At 46.3% G+C, this 15,195-nt stretch overlaps 1 protein-coding gene and 1 long non-coding RNA gene across 14 annotated transcripts in view; both read left to right on the forward strand.

Moving 5' to 3' along the window:
- The window catches only part of ZNF638 (zinc finger protein 638), a 118,899-nt gene that overhangs the window by 52,443 nt on the left and 51,261 nt on the right, over positions 1–15,195 (forward strand). Inside the window, exon 1 of one of the 13 annotated variants that reach the window (XM_081206868.1) lies at positions 9,587–9,709. The exons of the other annotated variants lie outside the window; for them this stretch is intronic. The gene's annotated coding sequence lies outside the window, so the exon portion shown is untranslated. Of the gene's footprint in view, positions 1–9,586; positions 9,710–15,195 lie in introns of those variants that run through there. 13 annotated transcript variants of the gene reach the window in all.
- LOC308594398 lies at positions 4,148–5,680 on the forward strand. Its single transcript, XR_014011434.1, has 2 exons — positions 4,148–4,676; positions 5,042–5,680. It is a non-coding gene; the product is annotated as an uncharacterized lncRNA (long non-coding RNA).

A 15,195-nucleotide genomic window follows, 5' to 3' on the forward strand; every position in this document is an offset into this window, starting at 1 on the left:
GTTCCCAGGCCTGACCTTAATCTGGTCTGAAATGCTGGTGAGGGGGCATTGGCAAGATTTCCCCCACCCGCAGGGAATTAACAAGACCAGGAAAACTATTAATCGTAGGGTGGCAGAGAAGGTGCAGCTCTTGAATGGACGGGTGATACGACACCCCAACATTACTTACAAGCAGGTGGACTTGTTTCATAACGACGGCGTTCACCTTTCCGATTTGGGAAGTGATGTTTGGCTGGCTGATCTCATCAAGGGCATTAAGGATTGGTTGCAGGTGTGAGGGTGTTGGCAGCAATCCTTTGGGGCTTGAGTGGCGGTTAGGCATTGGGTAAGTCTTGTTTATGGGAGGGGAGATTGTAGCCTCCGCCTGCCCCTCCTCGTTAAGGGTATCCCATTAAAGGGATCCGGGTGTGTGGTGCCTGTCCAAAGCCTGGGCGTGGGCTAGGGCCATGCCACAACCCCTTCGGGGACCCTGGGGGTGCCACGATTTGATGTATATCATAGGGCTCCCTCTACCGGTGGTTTATTCTTAGGAGGCTCCCTGCAGATGGGCAGGAGTCATGATATAGTCTTCTTTCACCCAATGCCTAAGACAAACCGCTCACGTGTGTAACCAATAAAGTTGTGGCCCATTTTATCCCATTAACCTAAATATTTGTGTCTGTGTTTTTATTATCTAAGAGGGCTGCAGGGCCCGTGGTCTCGACACGCAGTGAGACCAGGCTTGATTTCTGTTTGAATCCAAGAGCATGGTAGGCAGTAGCCCCTAGGCTGTGGGGTACCTCTTGTCCGTGGGGAATGCCACTTCATCCTTGTCAGGGCGGTGTGTTCCTCGCTCCACAAACAAACACCTCCGGAGACTTCTAGTGCTTTAATGGTCTTTATTTACAATATTTACAATGGTCATCAAGAGTTCATTATCATTCATCAGAGTCACTCAGTTCAGATACTGGTAGAGGCCTCCGCTTACACCGCCAACACCTCATAAAATTCGGGAATTTATCGCCCCGCCTTTCAAGTTCCCTCTTGTCCATGCACCTCACGAGAGCCGTCATAAATCTCTCGCCAGTCTCCGATCCAGAACTTAACCCTTGTCCCTGTGGAGCTGTTGGCTCACTAGCAGCCTCTTCCTGGCTCTCTACGCCTGAAGACACTGCCCTTCCTTCGCCTGCTCCTCCAGCTCCCTCTCCCTCAGGCACAGTGTCCTCTTCTCTACCCTGAAGTTCTCTCCCACATCCGGGGAACTCGAACGTACTGACTCAGCCCTGACAATCCTGCTGCTCCCACCACCACCTGGAGGATGAGCTGGGACAGCCGAGGCCCCTTCCCACACAGGACTTTTCTGGGAGTGTTACAGGACTCTCTTTCCTTTGCAATGTTGTTTGGGGTTTTTTAAGTGGGGATGGAATTCACCCAGCTCCGAGGGCCTACTGGCAGTTCCCTCACTGCGAGAAGCCAAGTTACAGGGAACCAGGCAGAGGGCCTTCTCGGTAGTGGCGCCCGCCCTGTGGAACGCCCTCCCACCAGGTGTCAAAGAGAAGAACAATTACCAGACATTTAGAAGACATCTGAAGGCAGCCCTCTTTAGGGAAGCTTTTAATGTTTAACAGACTACTGTATTTTAATACTTTGTTGGAAGCCGCCCAGATTGGCTGGGGAAACCCAGCCAGATGGGTGGGGTATAAATAATAAATTATTAAATTATTATTATATGTTGTGATTTTTGAAGGTGGGTGGGTTTCATTTGGCTTGGTGAAGCACCATGTCACCTGGAAGAGCTCCTCTTCTCTTCCTGGCCTTGGGGTGGGGGTGGGGGTGGGATGGCTTGCAGAGGGAGCCTCAGCTGATACATGGAGGTCAGGAAGGGGGAGAAGCTGCAGCTAAAGAGCACTGTGGGGCTGTCTCTGCTGCCGCTGCTCAATGCAGAAGGACTTCCTGGGCGTAGCCCTTGCTCAGCTGCTGGTTTCTCCACCTTCTGCACTCACCCCCACCCTGTGGTGAGGTACCGTGAGGGCCTTTATGGTGACGTCGTCATTCCTGTATGTCCGGGGGTTGGACTGGATGACCCTTGGTCCCTTCCAACTATTCAATTCTGTGATTTTACGACAATGAGAGAAGCAAGGCCTTCTGGGCGCTGATGCTGTGAGCCACTCCATTGTAGGATCGGGGTGTGTGTGTGTGTCTGTGTAAATAAACCATATATCCTAAAGACACCACAGTCTCTGCTGTGCCTCATTTCCAAAAGGAAACGCGAACCCTGGGGAAGCACCTGGAACCTCACACAGCTCGGAGCTTGGGGAGGCATGCTGCATACTAAAATACTTTTTAAAGGGGGTATTAAAAATCGGATAGCTGCTTTGATACATATTGTGAAATGTGTCTCCAGGCACCTGCTTTGGACCTTCTCGAAAGTACCAACAAGTGGGGAAAGGAGTGCCTCTTAGTGCCACTTTTTATAGTTATTTCAAATGCCCCATGCAGGAGAAATGTAGGCACTTTGTGTTAGGATATTTCCGTTCCACCTTAAAAGGGAGCAGGCTGTGAGTCGCAGAGTCTGCTATTCTTTGTTCTGATCAACGCTGAATAAAACTTGTAAATAATGCTCTCCTGAGTGCGACTTTTGCTGTGCATTATCTGCTGACGGAGTGTGCATGAGCTCTGGAATGTGGCAAGATATTTTCTGGAAACTCATGTCACTAATTGCTGATACTGCGTGCCTACGGGAGATCGATGGATCGTCCGGCAGACGGCTTGGGGCCATGATGGACTTTGTCTCCCTGGCAGTATCCCAACACTTTGGATGCGCAGCACACACAGCAATGAGCCTCTTTGGGCAAGCTGACAACCTCGATGGCTTTAAAAGACGACTGGAGGAACGGATGGAGGAGATGGCTCCTCGCCAGGATGGTTGGAGGCAGCAAGGCTTCTGAATGCCCGTTGCTGGAAGCCGCAGGAAGAGAGAGGGCTCTTGCCTTCACGCCCCGTTTGCTGGTTTCCCCCAAGTATCCGGTTGCCCCTGCGAGAATAGGATGCTGAACTAAATGGCCCATTAAGCTGACCCAGCAGCGTCTCTGACTTCACCCCCAGAGGCGCACTCCATTGTCTCTTGAGACGGAAGGATGCCAATAACTATGAATGAAGCTCAGGGGGGACAAATCCTGATGTGGAAGGTGGGAAGGGGACCGAGGAAGAGTGTGAGCCGTGAGGATTCATAGTGTTCCTTCATCTAAGGTGAGCCTGACGTTATCGTGCCTGCCTATCTCCATATTCAGCAGCTGCTGAGCTAAGCCTCTTAACCTTGGCATTTAGCAGGCAGCGAGAAAACAACTGAGGGGATCTAACCTTGGCGCAGTTTATATTTTAGGAACATTTTACGTTGCAGTTCACAAAGCCTCCCTTTCTCCATTTAAAAATACATGCATACATGCCTGAAGCTATAAAAGCAGCAGGTTAGGCTACAAATAAACCAATGAATAAAATGAAAGGCTTTTTTTAAAAATAAAGCAATCCGTTTGGAAGTGGCCTCTCAGGGGTCCGGCCTGCCAAGCGGGCTTTTCATTCTGCTGTTCTTGAGCATTCTGAAGGAGAACTTGGGCTCCCTTGGCATCTGCTCTCCAGGTCCCCAGACCACCTGCTGCTTACAAATTCCCTGACTTTGCTGCAAGGTGTCTTGCATGGAAACAGAGGTGGGGTGAGGGGCTTTAGCTAAGCGCCCATCCCTGTCAAGGAGCATGACAAAGGCATGGTTGCCCCCCAGATGCTATGGCACTCCCAGGTTTTGGAAACAGGCAAGTGACCGGTTTGGGATGCGGTCACACTCCCTCTGAAGGAGCAGGCTTGCTGGTACAGTGGTGCCTCGCAAGGCGAAAAGAATCCGTTCTGTGATTCTCTTCATCTAGCGGTTTTTTCGTCTTGCGAAGCAAGCCCATTGACGGATTAGCGCTATTAGCGGCTTTTAGCGGCTTATCTGCTGATCGGATCAGCTGATAAGCATCTTAGAAAAGGGGGGGGGGAACCCGCAGGAACTCGCAAGACATTGTCGTCTTGCGAAGCAAGCCCATAGGAAATTTGTTTTGCGAAGCACCTCCAAAACGGAAAACTCTTTCGTCTAGCGAGTTTTCTGTCTTGCGAGGCATTCGTCTTGCGGGGCACTACTGTACACCTTTGTCACTAGGATTGCACACAAATCCAATGAGTTTTCAAGAGTTCTGCATTCTGATTCCTGGAGCTAAGAAAGAAGGAAAAGGAGTTGCGAAAGGAAAAGGGACCTCATTGTTTGGGAATAAGCTGAGGCTGACTCCCTTTAGCACCAGGCTGGCAAAACTAAAAAATGCTAGAAAGTGCTGTTGTGCCGACTTCTCTGAATCACGCTGGGGAGAAAAGATGAGCTGTGCAGGCAGAGCAAAGCCAGCTTAACATAGCCAAGATGCAAACCCTCTCTGAGACACTCTCTATTTAGTTTCTAGTTCTAGCCAGTGCAAGTTTTGCATAGCTAGCACTTTGACCCTAAGGAAGCACCCAGCAATTTGGGATGCATAATATTCAAAAGGTTGAACAATACAAATTACGACAGCGCCTTAACAGATTTTAACTTTTGTAATCTGTTGTGGCAGATGCACTTTATAACACTAAAAACAGGGCACTGGTTACTCAAAGGTTTGCAGGTAAAATTTCATTAAGTAAAGGTAAAGGGACCCCTGACCATTAGGTCCAGTCGTGATCGACTCTGGGGTTACGGCGCTCATCTCGCTTTATTGGCCGAGGGAGTCGGCGTACAGCTTCCGGGTCCTGTGGCCAGCATGACTAAGCCACTTCTGGCAAACCAGAGCAGCACACGGAAATGCCGTTGACCTTCCCGCTGGAGTGGAACCTATTTATCTACTTGCACTTTGACGTGCTTCTGAACTGCTAGGTGGCCAGGAGCAGGGACCGAGCAACGGGAGCTCACCCCGTCATGGGGATTCAAACCGCTGACCTTCTGATTGGCAAGTCCTAGGCTTTGTGGTTTAACCCACAACGCCACCCGCGTCCCTAATTTCATTAGAAAACAGCAAAAGGCTACAGCTGCTATTAGCCCCTCTGAAGCAAAAAGGCAAGGCAGATCACTTTATGTAAAATAAACAATCAGATGCATTTTGATCATGGGTGATCTTCCTCAGTGGCTTTTGGGATCTGTGTTGGGGGCAAAGACCAAATAGGCATCTAGAAAGAAGAATTCCCTGGATGCCAAGATCCAAGTGTGGGACAAGTGCTCTTGGTCAGTTTGCATTTCTTGGTACAGAAAGTATTGATCTGATGTGTAGAGATCTTTCCTATTCTAATTAATTCAAGAGGGTTCTGGAAGTTTCTCTGTGTGAAAGAAACAAGCAGAAGGTTCCTGATGTTTGGGTTGTTGCTTCAGAGAAGCTGAGTACAGCTGGCTTAAACTGAGCCTGTTATCTCTTCTTCAATGCAATGCTGACTATAATAATAGGCCAGAAGGAGCCTAGGTTTTGCTCTCTTTTCTATCTTTCCTTCTGGTGTGGTGTTCTTTATATAGTGTTAAGGTTTTTGTCTTATTATAAATTTAAGTTAAGACTGCTGCAACTAGATTTTTTATGAGCATGACCAATCCTGAATGTATGGAATTTGTGACCATTATGCTCATTTGCCTTCAGTAGCAGTAAAGCTCTCTTGGATGAAATATTAATTGCCTCTGGTCTGTTTTTGGGGAATCCTGCAGCATGTTTAAATTTTTACTCTGCTAACTATACGTTGGAGTTCTGCTTTGGATCAATACTGAGTAGAATTCATGACACTCTTTGGTAAGAGAACAGCAATTTAAAATCACAAAACACGCAGCAAAATAAAGCATGGAAATATAGGCTGCTGGACCTTTTAAATATGGCTTTGTGAGTTCCACAACATCCCACCTCCCTTAGCATGTTTGTTGAGTTAGAAATGGTTTACAGTGGTGCCCCGCAAGACGAATGCCTCGCAAGACGGAAAACTCGCTAGACGAAAGGGTTTTCCGTTTTTTGAGCTGCTTCGCAAGACGAATTTCCCTATGGGCTTGCTTCGCAAGACGAAAAACTAAAACGTCTTGCAAGTTTGTTTCCTTTTTCTTAACACTGTTAATACAGTTGCAACTTGACTTCGAGGAGCAACTCATAGAACGCGGTGTGGTAGCCTTTTTTGAGGTTTTTGAAGACTTTGGTGATTTTTGAAGCTTTCCCAAAACTTCTTTTAAACTTTTAAAACTTTTTTTGGGGGGGGTTGGATTTTGGGTTGGGGTGTTTGGAATTCAAGGACTTGGTGTTGGGGAGGGGTTTGCAAGAATCTGGAAGCTTGTGTGTTTTCTTTCTGCATTTTAATGATTTTCTGTGACCATTGGGCCACTCTGCGGTTTTTTAAAAAAAATTCTGGATTTGAATTTCTGTGTGGTGGGCGGCTGGGGGAACAGTTGGGGAGGGGGTTCTTCAGCAAGAAGCAAAGAGTGGAAGAGGAACCTTCTTCGAGTTGTCCCCCAGAGTCTTAGAAAATGTACTGTACACTTTGTTGATTTTTAAATGTTTTTCTGTCATGTTTAGAAACTTAATTTATTGTTCCTTCAATTTTTGAAATGCTCTTTACAGTATGTATGACTTTAAAGAGCACTTAATAAACTCTTCTTGTACCAAATTTGGCTTTGTTTGGACTTTTTTTTTGACCATAGGAACGCATTAATTGAATTTCAATGCATTCCTATGGGATTTTGTGCTTCGCAAGACGAAAAATTCGCTAGACGAAAAAACTCGCGGAACGAATTAATTTCGTCTTGCGAGGCACCACTGTACTTCCAAACTCTCCAAAGATCAGATTCATGTGCTTTTCCATACAGCATTCAGAAAACACAAGGCAGTAAAACTTGGCTTAATGATGAAAGTTCCTAAATTATTGGTATAGGGCAGGGGTCTGCAACCTTTAAGACAAAAAGAGCCACTTGGACCCGTTTCCAAAGAAAAAAGAAAACTGGGAGCCGCAAAACTCGTCATTATAAAAATAACTTTTTGTCACTTTTTTATTATTTCTTTGTTTGACCCCTTAGAATTACTCCTCCTCATAGAAATAAATGTTAAATTAACAAGTTACCTTTTTTGGTGTGTGTGTTCTTCACTCCCCTTTTAATGCAGTGACCAGCGTACATGCCCCTTACAATGTAGCGGGCGGGAAGGTGACGTCGGGACGGTGCGTGACTAACGCACGCACCGCCCCCATGCGACTTCACAGCCATTACAGCGCCCACCACAGTGGGGAGTGTCGGGGCACACAGTGCGCCTCCTCCCCTCGCCAGTATCCGCCCTGGAGCCGCAGCAAAGGTGTAAATGAGCCACATGCGGCTCCGGAGCCATGGGTTGCAGACCCCTGGTATAGGGACACAAGAATGACTTGTAGGAGCCATGCGGTCTGAGCTGCAATAACCGGCTCAAAATCACTTTACATGTTGAGCTGCTCTGGTAGACTGAAAAGGAACAAAAGCTTGGATTACCTAATCCCTCCTGAGGTGAGCTAAGCCTGGTAGGACAGTTGACTCTCTGGCATTAACCCCTTTGTGCATTAATTAGACTTAAGCATGTGGGTTAGATGAGGCTGTTTCTCCCAGAATCTGACGGATCCCAAAGCTCCTATAGAAAGCAATAGCCTGCCTTTCAGCATTGTTACTGAAAGCTCTTTAAAGCTGCACCATCTAAAAACAACATATTTCTTAAAGGTCTTGTGCAAATAGATGCACATATAATTGGCTGATCATTTGAAATCCCTTTGTTTAATAGATGGAGTCTTCTTTGCGCAGCTGGCCTTTGACCCCTCATTTAGATGTTTAGATCAGGCATAGGCAACCTTAGCCCTCCAGATGTTTTGGGACAATTCCCATCATCCTTGACCACTGGTCCTGTTAGCTAGGGATGATGGGAGTTGTAGTCCCAAAACATCTGGAGGGCCAAGTTTGCCTATGCCTGGTTTAGATTGTGGGTGTGTTTATTTCCACGTATGAATCGTGTCATCTTGACCATGCAGGGAACATCTTTTTCTTGTCATGTTAAGAAAAGAATGCCACCCCACGCCCCCGCAATATCTTGGGTGAGGACAGATGGAGTCTGCCTTTCATCTTCTGGTGAAAAACAGGAGGAAGCTGTTGCAGAGGATTTGCACGAGGCTCAGTTGGGAGCTGGGCAGGTGAGCTTTACTGATTTTCATGCCTTTAGAAGAGAAACCTTTACAAACCTAGATTCAGTTAGGTAGCCGTGTTGGTCTGATGCAATAGATATAGATAGATAGATAGATAGATAGATAGATAGATAGAGATATAGATATATATATATCTATATATATATAGATATAGATATAGATATATATATAGTCCAGTAGCACCTTAGAGACCAACTAAGTTTGTTCTTGGTATGAAATACAGTCCTACCTCGGGTTAAATATGCTTCAGGTTGAGTGTTTTCAGGTTCCACTCCATGGCGACTCAGAAGTAACGGAATGCATTACTTCTGGGTTTTGCCGCTTGCGCATGCGCAGATGCTCAAAATGATGTCACACGTATGCGCGGAAGCGGCGAATCGCGACCCGCGCAGGTTGCATTCGCTTCAGGATGCGAACGGGGCTCCGGAACGGATTCCGTTTGCATCCAGAGGTACCACTGTACCCTGACAGGTATCTGAAGAAGTGTGCATGCACACGAAAGCTCATACCAAGAACAAACTTAGTTGGTCTCTAAGCAGAGACATCACTTTGCCAACAAAGGTCCCTACTGTTAAAGCCATGGTTTTCCCAGTAGTGATGTATGGAAGTGAAAGCTGGACCATAAAAGAAGGCTGATCGCTGAAGAATGGATGCTTTTGAATTCTGGTGCTGGAGGAGACTCTTGAGAGTCCCATGGACTGCAAGAAGATCCAACCTCTCCATTCTGAAGGAAATCAGCCCTGAGTGCTCACTGGAAGGACAGATCCTGAAGCTGAGGCTCCAAAACTTTGGCCACCTCATGAGAAGAGAAGACTCACTGGAAAAGACCCTGATGTTGGGAAAGATGAAGGGCACAAGGAGAAGGGGACGACAGAGGACGAGATGGTGGGACAGTGTTCTCGAAGATGCAAACATGAGGGAGGCAGTGGAAGACAGGAGTGCCTGGCGTGCTCTGGTCCAGGGGGTCACGAAGAGGCGGACACCACTAAACGACAACAACTCTCTCTCTCTCTCTCCCCATATACACACACACATATCCCTTTGCATATGGCTGAGCCATAAGCAACATATATCGGAGCAGCACCAATCCTCGCAGCAAAAAAACCCCACGAAGTTAGAAGGCGGCGTTCTTGCATTTTGACCCCCGCTTTTAGCCCCTGACGAAGAGACCTGCGGGATCCGGAAGCCTCCGGGGCCTCTTTGCGGCCTCTCCGCCTGCGCGTGCGTGGCTTTTTCCCGCGCATGCTCCGTCCCTTTCCCGCCTCCGCCCGGCGGCTCCTTTCGCCCTTCGCGCGTGCGCAGCGGCCCTTTCCCTTCGTCCCCATCCGGGAACCCCCGGGCGCGCATGCGCAGAGCCGCGCCGCCCTCCGTGTCGCTTGTTCCCCTCAGAGCGGCGGCCGCGTCGGGGGCGAGGCGGGAGAGGAAGGAGCAGCGCGGCGGCCTTGGCTTGAGGCTTCTTCTCCCTCCGCGCAGGCGGGACCCGAGGCCCAGCGCGGCGCCGACGAAGGTGAGGCGGCGGCGGGGGGCAGGCGGAGCGGGGTCCCGGCGGGGGAGGAGGAGGCAGGGGAGGGAGGCCTCGGCGCCCGCGAAGCCGCTTCTCAGGCCTCAGGCTCCGCCGCCAGGGCCCCCCTCCCCCCCCCAATGCGTGAGGGGGGGAGGCAAGAATATTATTCGTGGGAATCAATAATAACCAGTAACAAGACGGTGGGTTTTGGGGGGGCTGCGCATACCGCCAAAGAGGGCCGCCTGGAGGTTGGAGGAGGCCCTCGGCGCCTGAAGGTAACGGGGCCCTTTGTCAACAACAAATTCTCGCCGTTTTTTTGTTGAATAGATGCAATAGGGTAATTTATAGACTAAAGCCGTTTGCACAGAACAAATAGGAGCCTACACAACACAAAACGCTGTTGCTGTATGTCGGTTTCATTTTATTTGTTTTTCTCTTATATTTTGGAAATGTACATCCAGTCCCCCCCCTTTAATTTTTTGGGCCCCCCCCAAGAGAGTGGGACCCTAAGCTACAGCTTGTTTAGCTTATATGTAAATCCAGCCCTGCCTCTAAACATTTTGCGAATCTAAGTTGGGCCTCATTGAGGGGCAGTGTTTCAATATGAGTAGGAAAATGAGAGTACTCCTAAACATTTTTTTTAGAAAAAAAAGCACTGGCCCTTTGCTTGAATTTTGAAGATTAAAATCTTTGGGTAGAGGCAGCCCATTCTTATTTTTTGCATTGTGCTTAGTATACTTTTAGATGTTTAATAAATTGCATACTTATATACAGTGGTTTTTTCTGGGGGTGTGTAGGGGTACGCATACCTCTAAACATGTTGTGAATCTAAGTTTGACTTCATTGACGGGCAGTATTTGAATATGAGTGGGAAAATGAGAGTACCCCCTAAACATTTTTTTTAGAGAAAAGCACTGATTAATAATAATAATAATAATAATAATAATAATAATAATAATAATTCTCCACCAAAACCCTCCCCTCTTGTGGGGGGGGCAAGTGAGTGCCTCGTGCGATGTTACATCTCCTAGCTGCCCTGTGAACAACACTACGTTATTATTATTATTATTATTATTATTATTATTATTATTATTGGTTTCCATCCTTGCCTCGCCATTGCAGCTTCCTCTGGTTCTGCATTATTCTCACACTGTCACATCCCCAATCCACCTCCCCTTTGCAGGCTTTGTTTTGGGCTCCCGTGTCACGTGCGACATGAACTCCCTAGCCAGGATCCATGCATATCTTGCAGAAAAGACAAGAAAAAACTATGACTCTTGCCCCTCGTGAAAGTTGCCTGTCGCCTAAGGCGCCTGGGGGAAGGTGGCAGCTGGGGAAAGGCAGCTATTGGAGAAGGAAGCCAGGTGGGAGAGGGAAATCTCTGGGCTTCTTGGTCCTTCCTTCCATATGTTGCCTACCTGGGAATTGTGAGGGGGGGGGGAAGAGTTGCCTTTCCTTCTTCTTCCAGGTCCTGCCTGTGGGTTTCTTCACATTGGGGCATGTAGTGGAGAGCGTGAGGCTGACCGAGATGGGGCCCCTTTGGCTGCTTTTCATTAAATTTATGTACCGCCCTCCGTCCAAAGATCACGGGGCAGTTTGTTCAGCTTTTGTTGTGTCCCTAATTCCCATCACGCTGGTATTTCCAGGGACGAGTCTAGAGTCCACTCGCCCTGCATGCTGATATTCTGCACAAACTGGATGGTGCTTGTAACTTCTTTCCCCCCAGGTATTTAGCCCTCACCCTTCTGCCAAAACAGCTCCCAGGCCAGCTTTCACAAATCAGGACTCTTATCTGTAGATTGAAGTGACAAGAGCTGCTTTACTACTGAGCTTCGGTGGTTTTTCTGTAGTGCCTTCAATACGCATGACATTTTACAGCAAACGTATAAGCTGTCTTAGTTTCTTACATTAAGGAAGCTGCAAGGTTTGTTTCTGACAGGCCAGAGCAGGACCAGCTTTGGTTATCAACATGGGTCTGGTCTCCTAGTACTCCGTTTACTCTTTAGCATATTATACTGTACAGAAAGGCCATAGCTTAGGAATATCCCTGGTATTTCAAGATAGGGCAGGAAGACAGCTCTAGCAACCCATTGCTAGTTATTATAGGCAATACTGCACTAGATGGATCAGCTCTCTTGACTCCGTATAATTTACTATGTTCATAGTACAGTCCTGCAAAATCTGCCAAGCTAAGTTAAGAGCCCATAAAATCTGTGAAGAAATTTCCTGTGGCTTCTAGGGTGTAACTGAATGTTTCAGTTCTTGGCATGTGGTTTGCACTCCCCAGATCAAAACCTCATTCGCTAGTGGAAATGGGTCTCACATGCTTCCCCCCTCCCCCGCTGGATTTCAACATGTTGAAATTTTATTATCATGGTGGCAGCATCTCATGCGCGGAGCTGAGGTGAGGGAGGCTGGAGGGTGGACTTGTTTGGTGTGGGAGCTGCTGGCTGGCTGCTTCTGGGTTGAGGCTGTGGCGCTTAAGGGGTTTCTCTCGCCACTTGGATGCTTTGAGCAAGGTACGACTTCAAAAAATGGCATCTTCCTTTTTTTTTTTAAAGAATATTTATTGAGATTATACAAAAAATTACACATAAAGAAAAAACAAACAAAAACTAACAAACACAAGCTAACAAGAAAGTTGACAAAAAGGCAACCTAGAAAGAAGGAAAAAAAGAAATAGGAAAAAGAAGAAAAAAGATATTTAAAAAAAGAATAAATCCATTTTTCAGCATCTTTGATCTCATTTGCTTATTTCCTTGACCTCCTCACACCTCCACTTTTGTATTCCCGTTTTCCAAGTCTTTTCAGCAAATCCTTACCCTCTTTCATTTAACTTTGCTCTATAACTTAACCTATTATAACTATACATTATCATCCGTATAACTATCTATATTTACCTATTCTTATTAACCTTATTACCAAAACCACTTCTTTTCAGTCCAACATCATTTTAACATTCATTAATTTTACAGTATTTCTGTAGATAGTCTTTAAATTTCTTCCAATCTTCCTCCACCATTTCTTCTCCCTGGTCTCGGATTTTGCCAGTCATTTCTGCCAATTCCATATAGTCCATCACCTTCATCTGCCATTCTTCCAGAGTGGGTAAATCTTGTGTCTTCCAGTACTTTGCAATAAGTATTATTGCTGCTGTTGTAGCATACATAAAGAAAGTTCTATCCTTCTTTAGCACCAATTGGCCGACAATGCCCAGAAGAAAGGCCTCTGGTTTCTTCAGGAAGGTATATTTAAATACCTTTTTCATTTCATTATAGATCATTTCCCAGAAAGCCTTAATCCTTGGGCATGTCCACCAAAGGTGAAAGAATGTACCTTCAGTTTCTTTACATTTCCAACATTTATTATCGGGCAAATGATAGATTTTTGCAAGCTTGACTGGGGTCATGTACCATCTATAAATCATTTTCATAATATTCTCTCTTAGGGCATTACATGCCGTAAATTTTATACCTGTGGTCCACAACTGTTCCCAGTCAGCAAACATAATGTTATGTCCAACATCTTGTGCCCATTTTATCATTGCAGATTTAACCATCTCGTCCTGAGTGTTCCATTTTAACAGCAAGTTATACATTCTTGAAAGCATCTTTGTTTTAGGATCTAACAGTTCTGTTTCCAACTTTGATTTTTCCACCTGGAAGCCAATTTTTTTGTCTAAATTATAGGCCTCTCTTATTTGGTAATAGTGAAGCCAGTCTCGCACTTTATCTTTTAGTTTCTCAAAACTCTGCAATTTCAATTTGTCTCCTTCCTGCTCCAAAATTTCCCAATATTTCGGCCACTTGGCCTCCATATTGAGCTTTTTCTGAGCCTTTGCCTCCATCGGTGACAACCACCTTGGGGTTTTGTTTTCAAGTAAGTCTTTATATCTTGTCCAGACATTAAACAATGCTTTCCTGACAATATGGTTTTTAAATGCTTTATGAGCTTTAACCTTGTACCACAAGTATGCATGCCACCCAAAAACATTGTTAAAACCTTCTAAATCCAAAATGTCTGTGTTCTCAAGAAGCAGCCAATCTTTCAACCAGCAAAAAGCTGCTGATTCATAATAGAGTTTAAAGTCTGGCAGGGCAAATCCCCCTCTTTCTTTTGCATCAGTTAATATTTTAAATTTTATTCTGGGCTTCTTGCCCTGCCAGACAAATCTGGAAATGTCTCTCTGCCACTTCTTGAAACAGTCCATTTTGTCCAGAATTTGTAGTGATTGAAACAAAAACAGCATTCTTGGCAATACATTCATCTTTATAGCAGCAATTCTCCCGATGCAAACACTACTACAGCCATGGGCCACCTGCTAACTGCTATTAGCAGACAGCAGCGGGCCCACCCGGATGGAGCACTTGTGGTTGCTGGTGATTTCAACCGAGCCGATTTAAGGACTGTGCTCCCTAAGTTCCACCAGTATGTTGACTGTCCCACTAGGGGAGGAAATACCTTGGACCGAGTATATAGTAACATCATGCATGGATACAAGACTAAGCCCTTGCCCAATTTGGGGCAGTCAGACCACATATCCTTACTTATGATACCATCATATAGACCTCTCGTACGCAGAATTAGACCATCAACTAGAGAGATACGAGTGTGGCCAGTAGGTGCATCTGAGCAACTCCAAGATTGCTTTCGGAGCACCGAGTGGTCGCTTTTTGAGGAGAATAATGTGGACACATATGCTTCAACAGTACTGTTTTACGTTAAAAGCTGCATTGATGTTGTCACTACCACCAAACAAATACGGGTGTTCCCTAACAACAAGCCCTGGCTAAACAGGGATGTGTATCTTCTGTTAAAGGCAAGAAATGCTGCTTTTCACTCTGGTGATGCGCAGCAGTATAGAGAAGCTAGAGCCAAATTGAAAAAGGGCATTAGGAACGCCAAAGCTATGTACTGCCGGAGGATCGAAAAACATTTTGAGAGCTCCGACCCTCGTCGAGTATGGCAAGGCTTGAGACAAATTACAGGGCAAAATACTAAAAACGAATTGGCTAGCAGCAGTGCGCACCTGGCTGATCAACTGAACCAATTTTTTAGCCGCTTTGAGGAGGGAACTGGAACTACCGTCACTACAGCACTGGCCACCAGCACATCATCAGAAACTACTACTGATAGACAACCACTTTTATTACAGACCTGTGATGTACAACGTGCCTTTCGGAGCATTAACATCAGGAAGGCAGCTGGACCGGATGGAATCATGGGACGGGCTATTAGGGACTGTGCTGCAGAATTAGCCGGCGTATTTACGGATATTTTCAACCTATCCCTGTTGCAGGGTTATGTCCCTACCTGCCTGAAGACATCGATTATAGTGCCAGTCCCCAAGCAGTCAGTGGTGGTATCTCTCAATGATTATAGACCAATAGCCTTAACATCTGTTGTTATGAAATGTTTTGAGAGATTGGTGCTAGATTATATTAAGGCTAGTCTTCCATCCACTTTAGACCCGTTCCAGTTTGCATACA

The sequence above is a fragment of the Podarcis bocagei genome (genome assembly GCF_964188305.1).
Source record: "Podarcis bocagei genome assembly, chromosome: 9".
In the NCBI taxonomy this organism is placed as follows: domain Eukaryota; kingdom Metazoa; phylum Chordata; class Lepidosauria; order Squamata; family Lacertidae; genus Podarcis; species Podarcis bocagei.